This window comes from Ochotona princeps, chromosome 7, assembly GCF_030435755.1.
Source record: "Ochotona princeps isolate mOchPri1 chromosome 7, mOchPri1.hap1, whole genome shotgun sequence".
Lineage (NCBI taxonomy): Eukaryota > Metazoa > Chordata > Mammalia > Lagomorpha > Ochotonidae > Ochotona > Ochotona princeps.
In genome coordinates, this window is record NC_080838.1 from 42,885,089 (window position 1) to 42,899,969 (window position 14,881).

A 14,881-nucleotide genomic window follows, 5' to 3' on the forward strand; every position below is an offset into this window, starting at 1 on the left:
GCCACCTTCTGTGACCACCTCACCTATACTTCAATTTTAGTTTATACACAACATATAACATTCAAAACATAACATGTTATACATAACATCATATCATCTTAAATTAAGGCAAACATGTGGTATTTAACCTTTTGGGATTGGCTCATTTCCCTTAGCATTATGGTTTCCAGTTTGGCCCATTTGGCCACAAAGAACTGCATTTTGTTTTGAACCATAGCTTTCTTATCCAGTCTTCTGTTGATGGGCATTTCCATGTTTTTGCAATTACTGATTGTGCTGCTATGAACATAGGGTGCATGTTGGTTTCTCGTGTAACAGGCTTTTTGGATCTATTCCTGGGAGTGTTATTGCTGGATCATATGGTATGCAGGTTTTTAGTTGTTTGAGTGTTCTCCATACTGATTGTCATAGAGGCTGTACCAACCTGCAGCCCCACCAACAGTGGAGTAGGGTTCCCTTTTCCCCACATCCTCACCAGCAGGTGTTGTTGCTGGTTTTTTGTATGTGGGCCAATCTTATTGGCATTAGGTGGTACCTCATTGATGTCTTAATTTGGATTTTCCTTATTGCCAGGGAACTTGAGCATTTTTTCCTGTGTGTGTTTGCCATTTGGGTTTGCTCCTTTGTGAAACGTCTGCCCATTCCCCGTGCCCATTTCTTGACTTGTTTGTTTTGGAGTTCTTTCTGTATTCTGGAGATTAGCCCCCTATCACCTATGTAGTGTGCAAAGATCTTCTCCCATTCTATGGGTTGCTTTTTTACTTTGTTGATTGTTTCTGTTGCTGTACAGACGCTTCTTAGTTGGATGAAGTCCCATGTGTTTATTTTGGTCTTGATTGCTATTGCTTTTGGTGTCCTTTTTAGGAAGTCAGGACCTATCCCTAGATCTCGTCGGGTATTCTCAAAATTTTCTTCCAAAAGTTTGAAGGTTTCTGGATGTAGGTTTGATCTTAGTGTATGGTGAAAGATGTGGGTCTATCTTCTTGTTTCTGCAGGCTATTAAACCAATTGTCCCAACAGCATTTATTGAAGAGACCTTCCCATTCGATTGGATTGTCGTCTTTTTGTCAAAGATTATTTGACTGTATCTGTGTGGGTTCCCTACTGTTGTTTCTATTCTGCTCCATTGATCCTCCTCTCTATCTTTGTGCCAATACCAGGTTGTTTTGAAAAACACCGCCCTATAGTATGTCCAGAGGTCCGGGACTGTGATTCCCCCTGTTAACTTCCTATTCTTCAGGATGGTTCTAGCTATTAGTGGTTTTCTGTGTTTCCAGATGAACCTTTGAATCATTGTTTCCAGTTCCATGAAGAATGTTTTGGGCAATTTGATTGGGATTGCGTTGAATGTATATATTGCTTTTGGTAGTATAGACATTTTAATGATATTGATTTTGCCCATCCAGGAACATGGTATGTTACTCCATATTTTGAGGTCTTCATATATTGCTTTTATTATGTTGTGGATTGTTCCTTCTATGCCTACCTTGGTTAGGGTTTTTAGCAATAAGTGGTGTTGGATTTTGTCGAAAGCTTTTTCTGCGTCTCTTGATACTATTACATGATTCTTGTTTTTCAGTTTTTGGATGTGGTGTATCACATTTATGATCTATGAGTCATTGAAGAATTTAATCAGAAGAAATCACCTCCTGTGATACCGTGCTGAGGCTGCACCGTTGTCTGTACAACCTTTCTCCCACTTCCGGGTGGAGCAGGTCCCAGGATTAGGGAAATACCAGGTGTCTTATATAGTTAGGTTGTTGGTGGTGCTTATCTTGTCGGAACCTGTTGGACATTAGATCTGGGTGCCACACGGACCTATTTTGGCCAGTACAATGCCACAGTCGGTATTATTTTCTTGTGGGACCAGTGCAATCCATGGAACTCAGTGAGTTCTCGCGAGCTCAGCACATGCGCAGTTCACTGTTGTCCTCTGCAGTCCTAAAGCTTTTACCACAGTGTACAAAATGGCACCCGACATACCACTACTAGAGTTCTTGATCTGCTGGCCATCAGGTCTTAGGGCTACCCAGACCTATCTTGGGTGGAACCTGTAGAATGCCACATTGCTGCAGTTCACTGAGTCAGAAATGAGTTCACTCCCAGCTGAGCGTATGCTCAGTCCTTTCCCTTGCCTTTGTCTCCTTATGCAAAATGGCACCCAGTTCGGCACTAGGGAGCTGACTGGGCTGTGGAAATCCACACTGTTCTCGCACTGTCCGTCTGGGATGTGCTGCTCTGTCTCTGCTCCTGGTCAAATCAAACAGACCAGCAGGACGGACGGTTGTTTGTCTGGGTTCACCTCCCAAGCTCCCAGTGAAAGTCCCTTCCCACCTGGTTGCTGGTGGAGTTCTGGCTGCTGGTGGAGTTGAGATCACTATTAGCTGAATGCTGCTGGAGTATCAGTCATTGCAACACCACACCATTGTGTCTGGTAATTTCCTGTGTCTGTCAGTCTCCTAGTACCCCTCTGCTGTTTTCTGTCCTTTCCTATTTCCTGGAATGTGTCCTCTCTGCTTCATCCTGATTAAATGTTTTTCCGTCTGTTTAAATGTGTCCTTACCCTAATCCGCCATCTTGATTCTTGACAAATCACTTTCACATATTCAGATTTCATTTCCTTTGGACATATTTCCAAGAGTGATATTGCTGGATCATATTGTAGGTGAATTTACAGTTGCCTGAGTATTTGCCAATTTGACCTTATCCATTTAGATTTGATGTTTGTAGATGGGACAGGTTGTGGTACGGAGGGGGGCAGGGAATTTTGTTTGCTATTTGTACATGCTGCTATCCATTTGTTGAGGAGATCAGCCTTTTTCTCTGGGTTGCCTTCTGTTCTCTTGTTGAAGATTAATCAGCAGTTAATGTATGGGCTCTCTGCTAGTATTTCTATTCTGTTCCATTGATCTCTGTTTCTGTACAGTACCAGGCTGTTTTGATTAATACTGTCCTGTAATATGTCTTAAGATATGGAAATGTGATTACTCCCACTTGATTCTTATCCTTCAAGATAGTTTTGAGTATCTGTGGTCTCTTTCTTTCCAAATGAATATTTGTATCATTTTTTCTAGCTCTGAAGAATGTTCTTGGAATTTTTATTGGGAATGCATTGAATCTGTATATTGTTTTCTGTAATATGGACATTTTGGTGGTGTTGACAGTGCCTATCCAGGAATGTGGTATATTTCTCCATCTTCTTATATTTCTTCTTTCAATATTTTGTAATTTTCCTCATAGATTTTGTTCATATCTGTAGTTAAGGTATTTAAGGATCTTATCTGTTATTTTAAAAGGGACTGTGCTAACTTGTTCTTTTTTAGCCCTAGAATTATTTCATTATTTGCCACCATACCAAGCTCTTTTTTTACCTTTTTTTTTTTTTTTTTTTTGAAAGATAGGTTTACAGAAAGATAGAAACTGAGAAAAAGATCTTGCATCTGCTTCTGCTGGTTCATTCCCCAAGTGGCTGCAATGGCTAGAGCTGAGCCCATCAACAGCCAGACACCAGGAGATTCTTCTGGGTCTCCCACTTGGGTGCAGAGTCCCAAGGCTTTGGGCCATTCTGGACTGCTTTCCCACATCACAAGCAGGGTGCTGGATGGGAAGGGGAACATCCGGGACATGATCCAGTGCCCATATGGGATCCCAGTGTGTGTAAGGCAAGGACTTTAGCCATTAGGTTACCATGCTGGGCCCACCAAGCTCTTGTAAGTTCTATCAGTCTCTGTTGAGTCTCTTGGTTTCCAATGTATGGAATCATATCATCTGCAGAGATAATTTGACTTCCTGTTTTCCATTTTGAATTGTTTTAGTTTCTTTTTCTTGCCTAATACCCCAGTGCAGACTTCCAGTACTATGTTAAATAGTGGTGGTGATAACAGACATCTTTGTCTGCCTCCCGATCTTAATGGAAAACTTTCCAATCTTTCCTCTCCCAGTATGATGCTGGCATTGGGTTTTTCTTAAATTGCTTTGATTATGGTGTGGAATGTTCCTTTTGTGCCTATCTTGCTTAGGAGTTTCACCATGAAGTGATGTTGGATTTTATCAAATGCCTTCTCTGAATCTATTGAGAAATCCTATGGTTTCTGTTCTTCAATTATTTGATGTGGTATATCACATTTATTGATTTTCATGTTAAGCCATCCCTGATGAAAGGAATAAATTGCACCTGGTCTGGCTGAATGCTCTGTGTGATATATTGTTGCGTTCTATTGGCTAGTATTTTGTTGAGGACTTTTGCATCTGTGTTCATCAGGGATATCCATCTATGTTTTTTTTTCTCTTTGTGTCTCTATCTGGTTTTAATATCAAGGCAATGTTGTCTTCATAGTAGTTTGAAAGGATTGCCTTCCTTTCTATTATTTTGACTAGATTGTGGAATATTGGGTTATTTCTTTATGGAATTTTTGGTAGGATTCAGCAGTGAAGCCATTTGATCATGGGCTTTTCTTTGTTGGGATGGATTTAATTACTGATTCAATCTCGATTATAGGGTTATTTCGATTTCCTGTTGCCTCATGGCTCAGTTTTTGTAGATGGCATGTGTCCAGGAATCTCTCCATTTCTTCAAAGTCCTCTGATTTTTCAGTGTCTAGTTGCTCGTAGTAGTTCCTGATTTTTCTCTGTATGTCCATGTTGTCTGTTGTTCCTATTTTTGTCTCTGATTTTATTGATTCTTGTTGTCTCCCTTGATCTCTGTTTGGTAAATTTCCTCCCTTAAATTTATTCCTTTTTTTTTTCCTCTTGGAATTATTTTACTGTTGTTTTTCTTACTCCTTCAGGTGTCTGTTGGCTAAGTCTTCCAACTTTTTGCTATGGGAATATTTTATATCATTTTCAAACACAAATGTGAATCTTGCTGGATATTCTGGGTTGACAGTTTTAAGATCTGAAGAATGCTACTACATTCTCTTATTGGTTGAAGCGTCTGAGAAGTCAGTAGTGAGTCTAATGGGTGTTCCTCATTTGTTTTCTGATCCTTATTACATGCCTGTTTTGGTATCCTTTCTTTGTGTTCAACTGAGGGAAGTTTGACAATGATGTGTCTAGGTAAGGACCTTTTCAGATCAAATCTGTTTAAGGTCCTCTGCTCCTCCTGTATTTGTCCTCTCCTTATGTTCCCAAATGACAGGTAAGTTCACTTTTATAATTTCATTGAATACTTCCTGCAATCCTGCCTCTCTTTCCACACCTTTGAGAACTTTTATAGTTCTTATATTTTATTTTTTGAATGGTGTCATTCAGGTCTTGGATATTTATTTTGGCTTTATTCAGTTCCTCTTCTATATTTCTGATTGTGTGTCCCCAAATAACTTATCTTCTATTTCTAAAATTCTTTCTTCTGCCTCACTCATTTTATTGGTAAGGCTTTCTTGTTGGGGTCCATGCAGTGGATGTGGGGGACAAGAGGGTGTGAAGACATTGTTCCATTGTAGGCAGGGCCACAGGGAACTTCCCGCTGAGGCAGGGCCCAGCGGATATCTACAGCCACCTGGATGCAGCTCCACCTTCCTTTGCATGGATACCGGACCACCCTGCAGAAGAATTCTAATCCGTCCAGGCATTTTTGCTACTGTGAGACTGGCTTTTTACACAATATGAGCTTGGAGGTTAATGTCAATAATAATGTCTTACAAAAGGGCCTTCTATTATTCCTACTGTCTTGGCTGTCCCCGTTGACCTTATGCTAATCAAGGGACCTGTATTTAGGGTTTTATTCTTTCCTTAATCTTTAGGTTCTCCTTTTCTTTGTGATACAAGATCAGGTTGTAGAATGAGAATTGTAGCAGGAACTTCTATTGTTTTTGGGTAAAGCAGGTGGCAGGGTTGTCCTTAGAAACACCCACTTGACCATGATGTGGAAAGTCTGAGCCAGAGTTTGACTGGACAGCAATATTGCATAGTCCACTATCATCATGGAGTCCTAGTGGTCCGTCTCTTTCTTTCTCTCTTTGCGCCGACTCCACGCACACTTCGCGAGTTCTGAACCTCAGCTGGAGCTGGACTCCAGCACTTTCTGTTGGTTTTTATTTCACTCTGTTGTATTGTTTAGTTCAAGTATTCCAGTTGAATTATGTTTTATAGGTTGTATCCCCATTTTGGCATATTCCTTAAATTCCTTGAACTCTTGCCTTTTTTGTCTGTCTCTGAAGAGTTTGATCATGATAATTTTTTTTTTTGTATCCCTTCTCTTGGAGTTCCTCAGTGTCTTCATCTTGTAACTCTAAGATTGAGATAGTCTTTTGTTCAGTTTTGAGGGAAGCACTGGCTTCCTTGTTTGTGTTGCTTGCTGTTTTTCTATTCCCCTTCCCCGTGGCCTCTCAGATCCTCGGGATTTCTCTTCAGGATTCTCTCCTTACATTGTGTCTATCTATTGCTTCCTAATTTGTGGATAGGTTTGACTGCTCCCATTCTGTACAGTTTTCCATTCATTCTTGTCCTGGGATGATGTCTGCTTTTTATACTGGTCACTCTGGGGGAGGGAGGGTAGAAGAGGCTCCATCACAATCTCTGCAGACAGTGCCGCCCTGGCTGCCTCCTGGGTGTTCCCAGGTTGTAGCCAGGTTTGTCTGCCTAGTGTCTTGTGGTTTCAGTGTGGTCAGCTGTCAGGGAGGTTATTGCAGTGTGGAGCTACAGAACTGTACACCTATTTGGGCAGTGCCCTCTCTGTCTCACCCGACCCGCAGTCTGTGGAGCAGTGAAGTTCTGCAGCCCATCAGCTTGTTTCCTTTCTGCCTCTCCCAGGACTGTGCAGATGTCACCCCACCAGCTGCTTGCAGTGTCCTGATTCCCAGGACTAAGCTAGTACGCCTCTAGATTGTTCCCACTGCTGATGTTTGTCTTTCCTGTCCTCTCCTACTTTGCCTGTGCTCCAAGCTAGGCTTGGAAACCAAGCCTCAAGGTCTTAGTGCCTGAGCTTTCTGTGTGGTTTACTCTGTGATTTGTGCAACAGATTCTGATCTGAGTTCTCCCCTCAAGGATCCAGCATCCCCCTCTCAGGTGGTCCCGTTGTCAGCTTGGTAGTTTAGGGTGTGAACCCTGTGGGTGTGGAGTGGATTCTGCTTTCACTCACTGGGCCTGAGCTCACCTCCCTCTTGGGCTGCCCACTGCAGCTTCAGACATTTTCAACAGTTTTTTGTTGTCTGGAAAGCTCCTACTTCTATCTGGAGGTCTCCAGCGAACTTTGTTCACCTACTGCAGTGGTTTCCTTCTCCAGCTCTGCACTGCACTATTTCCTATTTTCTCCTCTCTATTCCTGGCTTCACATTCCTGCTCTAATTGGCCATCTTGTCTCTCTCCACCATCAGTTTTGTTACTATTGTATTCGTGTTAGTCATGCCTTTGTGGCACCATTTTGAGGTCTTTGATCTAGAAATATTTTCTCTCCCTCTAAATGGCCTGGATAGGCTAATTTATTAAAAAAATTTTTGAGTATGAGCACCTACTCAGTTTGGATTGCATTAACATTATTTTTAAAAATATATTTTACTTATTTGGTAGGTACAGTTAGACACAGAGAAGGAGATAAAGATATCTTCCATCTGCTGGCTAACTCACCAGATAGTCACAGCTGCCCAGGCTGGGTCCGAAGACAGCCAGCACCAGCCCAAAGCCAGAAGCTTCATCTAGGCCACCCAAGTGGCCTAACTCCAACTCATTTACTTTGCCAGGAGAGGATTTTAGTGACTGAAAATCTTGACCCTTCCCTCTACCAAGCTGCTTGCATACTCCTTCCATTTCAAGGTTTAAGAAGAACTGAAGTTGGGCTTGGCGGCGTGGCCTAGTGGCTAAGGTCCTCACCTTGATCCCATATGGCCGCTGGTTCTAATCCCGGCAGCTCCACTTCCTCTCTGTCTCTCCTCCTCTCAGTATACCTGACTTTGTAATAAAAATGGAATAAATCTTTAAAAAAAAAAAAAGAAGAAGAACTGAAGTTAATTCTTCCTTAAACTGTGGATGAATTCAGCAGTGAAACCATCAGGTTGTGGGCCATTCTTCATGGGAAAACAAAAACTGTTTCAGTCTCCTTACTTCTTATTGATTGGATCAGGCTCTGTGTCTGCCTAGTTCACTTTTGTTAGGTTGTATGTGTCCAGAAATTTCTCCATTACTGTTAACTTTCCTAACATGTCAGCATGTGGTTGTTCGTAATAGTCACTGATGATCCTTTGTGTCCTATCACTTATTATATCTGCTTTTTTTTTCTTTTGTTGGTCTAGATTTGTCTGTTTTGCTTAACCTTTCTAAAAACTCCCTTTTTCTTTCATCAACCTTTTGTATTCTTATCTAAATCATTTGAATTCTAGTCTTTATACCAATTTTGAGTTAGTTTGTTCTTACCTAATTCTTTCATATACATTGCTGATTATTGACTTGACATCATTTTATGCAGGTACTAAATATTGCAAGAATCCCTGTTAGTACTGCTGTTACTCTATCCTACATATTTGGTGACTTTATTTTTTATTATTATTCTCACTTGAGAAGTTGTTTTCTCTTTTTTTTTTCATTTCCCTTAATTACACATTGTTCATTCAAACCATGTTGTGTAGTCTCATGTATTTGTCTAACCTTAAGAGTTTTTTCTGTTGATTTGTAGTCCTTCCTATGATGGTCAGAATGTTGTCTGATTTTGACTTTATAAAATTTTGTTCAGAATTTTTTTCTCAAATAATAAATGTTCCGTATTTTGATGAAAGTACTTTCTTTACCTGTTCTGTAAATTTCCATTAGATCCACTTAGTCTGGAGTATAGGTTAATTTAGCTCTAATCTTCTTTGATTTTGTTTTATTTCTTTGGTCTGAATGGCCTGTTGATGGAAATAGGGTCTTGTTTTCCCCATTCCTGTGTTTATTGGAGCTAATCTCTTTAGCATTTGGAACATGCATACATTATGTATCTTCTTGTTGAATTGGCTCCTTGATCATTCTGTAATAATCTTACTCTTTGTACAGTTTTGTGTTAAAGTCTGTTTTGTGTAGCTAGAACTACTATCATCCACTTTTGATTTCATGTGGAACACTTTTATTCTTTTCCTATTATTCTTTAATATTATGTTCATTTCTTGCATGCACATTACTAGATCTTGATTTTTGTGCATATTTAGCATTTAGTCTATCTTTTTGTTCGTTACTGTTGTGATTATAGTTTAAAATTTAAATTATATTGAATCTTGATTGAATTTGAACTGTAATACTACATCAAGGTGTTGGAATCCACCAGGGGGGAGGGGCGTGGGGAGGGATGGGGGGATTTCCAGAGCCTATGAAACTGTCACATAATGCAAAATAATTAATTTTTTAAAAAATTTAAATTATATCAATTTTAAACTTCATCTCTGTAACTTCATTAATTTTGGATATCTTGTAATAAGTCTTTTAACTGGCTGATCTTTAAGACAGTCTTCAATATTTTTCCATGTAAAATATAGAATTTCATTGCAAATTTCTATGAAATTCATCTAACATTTTGAGTGAAATAACAATTTAATGATTGAAAGAAACGTCTTTATACAATATACGAACAAGGGATTTCTCTCCCCCTTTATGCCTTTTGAAATCTATTTTTAAGATTTTATAAATTTGTGCATAAAAGTTTAAAAAATGTTGTAAAATTTATGTTTCAGTATTTTATACTGTTAGTCTAGCTAAAAAGTGCCATGTTAAACTTACTCAGAATTATTTATTGCTGGCATAAAGAACTTTGAGAATTTTTGTATTTGGTCATGTATCATAACTTTGCCAAATTAGCTGTTTATATTTTTTTTCTGAATTTCATAATTTTTTTATTATTTTTAATTCATTAATTACATTGTATTATGTGACAGTTTCATAGGTACTTGGATTCTCCCCACCCCTCCCCAAACTCTCCCACCATGGTGGATTCCTCCACCTTGTTGCATAACCACAGTTCAAGTTCAGTTGAGATTCCCCCATTGCAAGCATATACCAAACATAGTGTCCAGCATCTTATTGTCCAGTCAAGTTCAACGGCTTCTTAGGTATACCCTCTCTGGTCTGAAGACAGAGCCAGCAGAGTATCATCCCGATGAATTAAAAGCTCCAACATACCATCAGCAAAAATTTACATCATTATGGAATTAATTGACATAGTAATGAGTAACCAATATGTTAAAAGTAAATGAGAGTTCTTAACCACCTTCTGTGACCACCTCATTGACATTTCAATTTTAGTTTATACACAACATATAACATACATAACATGTTATACATAACATCATATCATCTTAAATTAAGGCAAACATGTGGTATTTAACCTTTTGGGATTGGCTCATTTCCCTTAGCATTATGGTTTCCAGCTGTTTATATTTTTTTTTCTTTAATATTCATTTATTCATTAATTACATTGCATTACATGACACAATTTCATAGGTACTGGGATTCCCCCCCCCTTCACCCCAAACCCTTCCCCCATCATGAATTCCTTCACCTTGATGCATAACCACAGCTCAAGTTCCGTTGAGATTCCCTAATTAAAAGTTTACACCATACAGAGTCCAGCATCCCACTTGTCCAGTTCAAGTTCAACGGCCTCTTAGGGAGGCCCTCTCAGGTTTGAAGGCAGAGCCAGCAGAGCATCACCTCGATCAATTAGAAGCTCCAACATATCATCAGCAACAGTCCAGGTATGATGAGGCTGGTGCAGAGTCCACTGATTGACATAGTCCGTCTTAGGGTTTCCCCTTGTCCAGTTTTCCGCTGCAAGCATAAAGCTGAGGTGGTTGATTCATCTACTCCATTTTCCATCTTTTTTTGATTAATGCTTTGATTCCTCCATTTTGTTCAGGGGAATCCCCCTAAAAAAAAACGTTGAGGCATTCCCAGTCCAGGCTCCTACATGTACTACTAGTAAGCACAGTGCCCGCCACCGTCCATCACTCCGATCAGCTGATGGTTTTAACCCCTGGGTTGGTTCTCTGCTGAGCCCCGACCTCTATTGGAACCAATGAGTATCGCATCTCTCCCCGGCTCTGCCCATCACACTCTCGTCCCTCACCTAAACCAGTGGGAGGAGTGCTGGTCGGGTGTTGCATTCCCTACTAGCACAGGCCATTTCACCTTGGCATTTTGTGTTTTGTACTGTTTTTTTTTTTTATCGCAACCAAACCCGGCCAGGCCCCCACACAGTTTCAGCATCCAGCTGTTTATATTTTCAAAAAGTGATATTAGTGAACATTTTGTTTCATTCCCAGTTATAGGGAGAAAGCATTTAGTATGTTTTTACTTGAGCTAACGTGGGATTTCTGTTTTGTGTTTTTTGTTTTGATTTTTGCCAGTACCTTTTATTTGAGGAAATTCCCTTGAAGTCTCTCTTAGCTTAAGTGTTTTTTAAAATTAGGGTTTGATAAATTTTTCCATTTATAGCTCATTTTTAAACATTTTTTTTTTAATTGGAAAGTCCGATATACAGAGAGGAGGAGAGACAGAAAGATCTTCCATCCAATTATTCATTTCCCAAGTGGCTACAATGGCCGGATCTCCACTGATTCGAAGCCAGGAGCCTCCTCCAGGTCTCCCATGCGAATGCAGGGTTCCAAGGCTTTGCACCATCGCTGACTGCTTTCCCAGGCCATGTGTAGGGAGCTGGATAGGAAGCGGGGCTGCCGGGGCACAAACCGGTGGCCATATGAGATCCCAGTTCACGAAAAGTGAGGACCCTAGCCACTAGGCTACCACACTGAGCCCACATATTGCTCATTATTACTAAAGGGAATCACACTGATTTTGTTAAATTCCTGAGATAAAGCTCTTGTACAAAATACTGGAATGCTGGGATACATTAGATTCCTTTAAAAGCTGAAAATACATTCTCAATTATGCATACAGCCTGCAGGTAGCTCATAGTCAATAGGTTTTTATTGGGGAATTTAAGTCCATTTATAGTCAGTGTGGTTCTGGTAAGTGGACTTTTTTTTTCCCTCTGCTTAATCTTTGTGGTTTCGTGGTTAACTAAATTGATAAGGTTTGTTTTTAATTTTTATATGCTTTTCTAGTGGATTTAAAATTCTCAGATTTTTCATGTGCTAACTAGCAACCTTTTTTTGACTCCCTTAAGCATCCTTGGTAAGGCAGGTCTGGTGGTGATTAATTTCCTTCAGTTTTTGCTTGCCCTGGAAAGTTTTAGTTTTGTTTCTAAAAGATTTACTTATTTTTATTGGAAAGGCAGAGTTAGAGAGAGATATCTTCTGTCTGCTAGGTTACTCCCCCAGAGGGCCACAGTGGCCAGAGCTGAGCCCATCAGAAGCGAGGAGCTTCTTCCAAGTCTCCCACTTGGTTTCAGGGACCCAAGAAATAGGTCGAGCCTCTGCTGCTTTCCCAAAGTTTAAGGAGCTAAATTGGCAGTGAAGTAGCTGGGACTCAAACCAGTGCCCATATGGGATGCTGGAACTGCAAGTGTAGGCTTTGTGAGCTATGCCACCATCCAGCCACTTGGAAAGTCTTTATTGCTGCATAATTAATGAAAGATAATTATGGTGTAGGATTGTCAGGATGCTTTTTGAGAATTTGGAGTGTCATGTATTTCCTGCAAGGTAAAAATGTCCTGCTAAGAACTCTACTGTTATTTGAATAAAATTTTCCTTGAATGTGATCTAGCACTTACCTCTTGCTGTTTTTAGAATTATCTGCATTGTATTATTGACAGTTGCACTATGTCACAGTGAACAGAGTATCTTCTCTAATGGTTGTTAGAAGCTCTTTAAGCATCCTATAACCAGATGTCCACATCATTCCCAAGACTAAAGCCGTTTGCAGCTATTATTTCAATGGGTTGATTTTCCCCTGCCTCTCCCTTTTTCATTTCCTTCTGAAATTCCAAAAATTGGAGCATTTGTTCATAAGTGATACCCCAAATGTCTTAAAGCTATCCTCATCACTTTCACCCTGCCTTCCCTAACTCACCTTTTCTCCCTTTTTTTTTTTGCTCTAACATTCTAGTTCAGATAGTCTTCTTCCAATTGATCTACTCACTTGTTGAGACTTTCAAATGTATTTTTGACTTGCTTATCTTTTCGTGCTTTTTTCAAGTTTATCATCTTCAGAACATTGGAATTATGTTTTCTTGAATGTACTTAAGTTTACTTAAAGCATTTTTTTAAAAATCTGTAACAGCATAATCAATGCCTTTTAAGTCTGTTGCTAAAGAGAAGTGTTTCTGTGGTGATGCCATGCCCCCTTGTTTTTTCATCCTATTGGTTACTTAATCATCCAGATGGATACTTATCTGTTTTTAAAAAGTGGCATTCATTATCTGAAAAGCTTTTACTATTTGATATCCAGTGTAATCTGGTGGACTATTTCAGCTTTAGTTCCAGGTGGACACCATTGTATGATCTCCCTGTGTATTCACAATGATGATGGCAGCAGCAGATCATGGGAGTTCTGTACCCAGTCCCAGAAGGGTCACATGGTTCCAGTGGTAGCCAGCCACATCCAGAATAACTGCTCCAGTCCACTGCCCAAGTGGGATCATATGGATCTAACAGTGGCCTGTAGAAGTAAGTTGTGGTCGCACAGGCCCGGGAATATCCCACAGGGTCAGGTAGAGTCACATTAGCTCAATGTGACAGTCCTGGTGTATGTAGGTCCCTATGGCACATGCTGCTGTGGATGCAGATGGGAGGAGGGGATAGAGGCAAAGTCTCAAGGGCAGATTCCTTCATTTACAAGTATGTAGGCAGGGTCCCACTGTGATTTTGAAACTCCTAATTTTTGTAGTATGAAGTGCTGCATTGGATAAGTTGATGGGGTCACAGGTGCTCTGCAGGTCTAATTGAGTTTGTAAGGTTTAGTCTTTTATGCCAGTGTGGGCCCCAAGATTGGATATATACAGTAGTTTCTGCCCCCAGGGCAATACAGTGTCAAGATGATATTATATGACAATAGCTTGTGCCCTCAGAATAAAGGACATGCTATGAGTTCCTTCTCTGAAGTAAAGCTATCTTGCCTACTCCAGGAAACCTTTAATTGGTCCCAAGCCTGTACAACTGTGGCTCCCTACTTTAGCTAGGACTTCCAATCCTAACACCTTTGAAAATGGGCCCTGAGAAGGCTCTTCTATTTATCTGTCCCCTACAATGGGGTTTTCTCTAGCTGTAGAGCAAGAGAGAAGGTGTGCTTGTATTTGTTCCACTCTATACTGACACCCCAGGTCTGGAAATCCTGCAGAGTTCTTGTGTTTGCCTTGTCAGACTCCCATGTTCTCAATCAATTACTCCTCCAAATGCAGTTACTACCTTGGTTCTCTGTCGAGAGTGAGGCAGGTACTGGGCATATCTATTTAATCAAGTTCAGATCCTCTTTTGCTAATATTTTCTAAAGCTTTGGGTCACACACATATACTTAATTCTGTTTCAGTCGATGGATATATTTGTGTAGTCTGGTTTTCTACTCTTCATGGACTATTTAGAATTTTTAAATTTACTAATATAGAATTGTATGTACAATTTTAAAGAGCACTTATTCTTTATATCAGAGAAAGATTAGAAATGAGAAGTAACCCATAGATTTTCTAGCTTTGTTTTTCTCAAAATATCAGCTCTGTTATCTTTTTCTTTATTGAAATAATAATTTTTTGGGTGTTTAATTCAAAGTTAGATGAAAATAAAGTAGTTAAAGTACCTTTAAAAGCCTTATGTAGTAGCAAATCCCATGTTCAGCTTTTCTTTATTTTTAAATCAACCATTTTCTTAATATGTAATTCACATGGCATGTTTTTCTAATTTTGACTTATTTCTATGAAATTAACAAATTTCACACATTTTACAATACAGATTTAGATGCATAGTGATATTTCCCACCCAACCCTCCCTCCTGCCCGTGTTTGTTTCCCAGCAACCTTCCTCCTCCTCCCCTT

General features: G+C 39.8%; 1 protein-coding gene across 3 annotated transcripts in view; it reads left to right on the forward strand.

The window, feature by feature from the left end:
• TBCK (TBC1 domain containing kinase) overlaps positions 1 to 14,881 on the forward strand; it is a 184,275-nt gene that overhangs the window by 135,075 nt on the left and 34,319 nt on the right. The gene's annotated exons all lie outside the window — the stretch shown is intronic.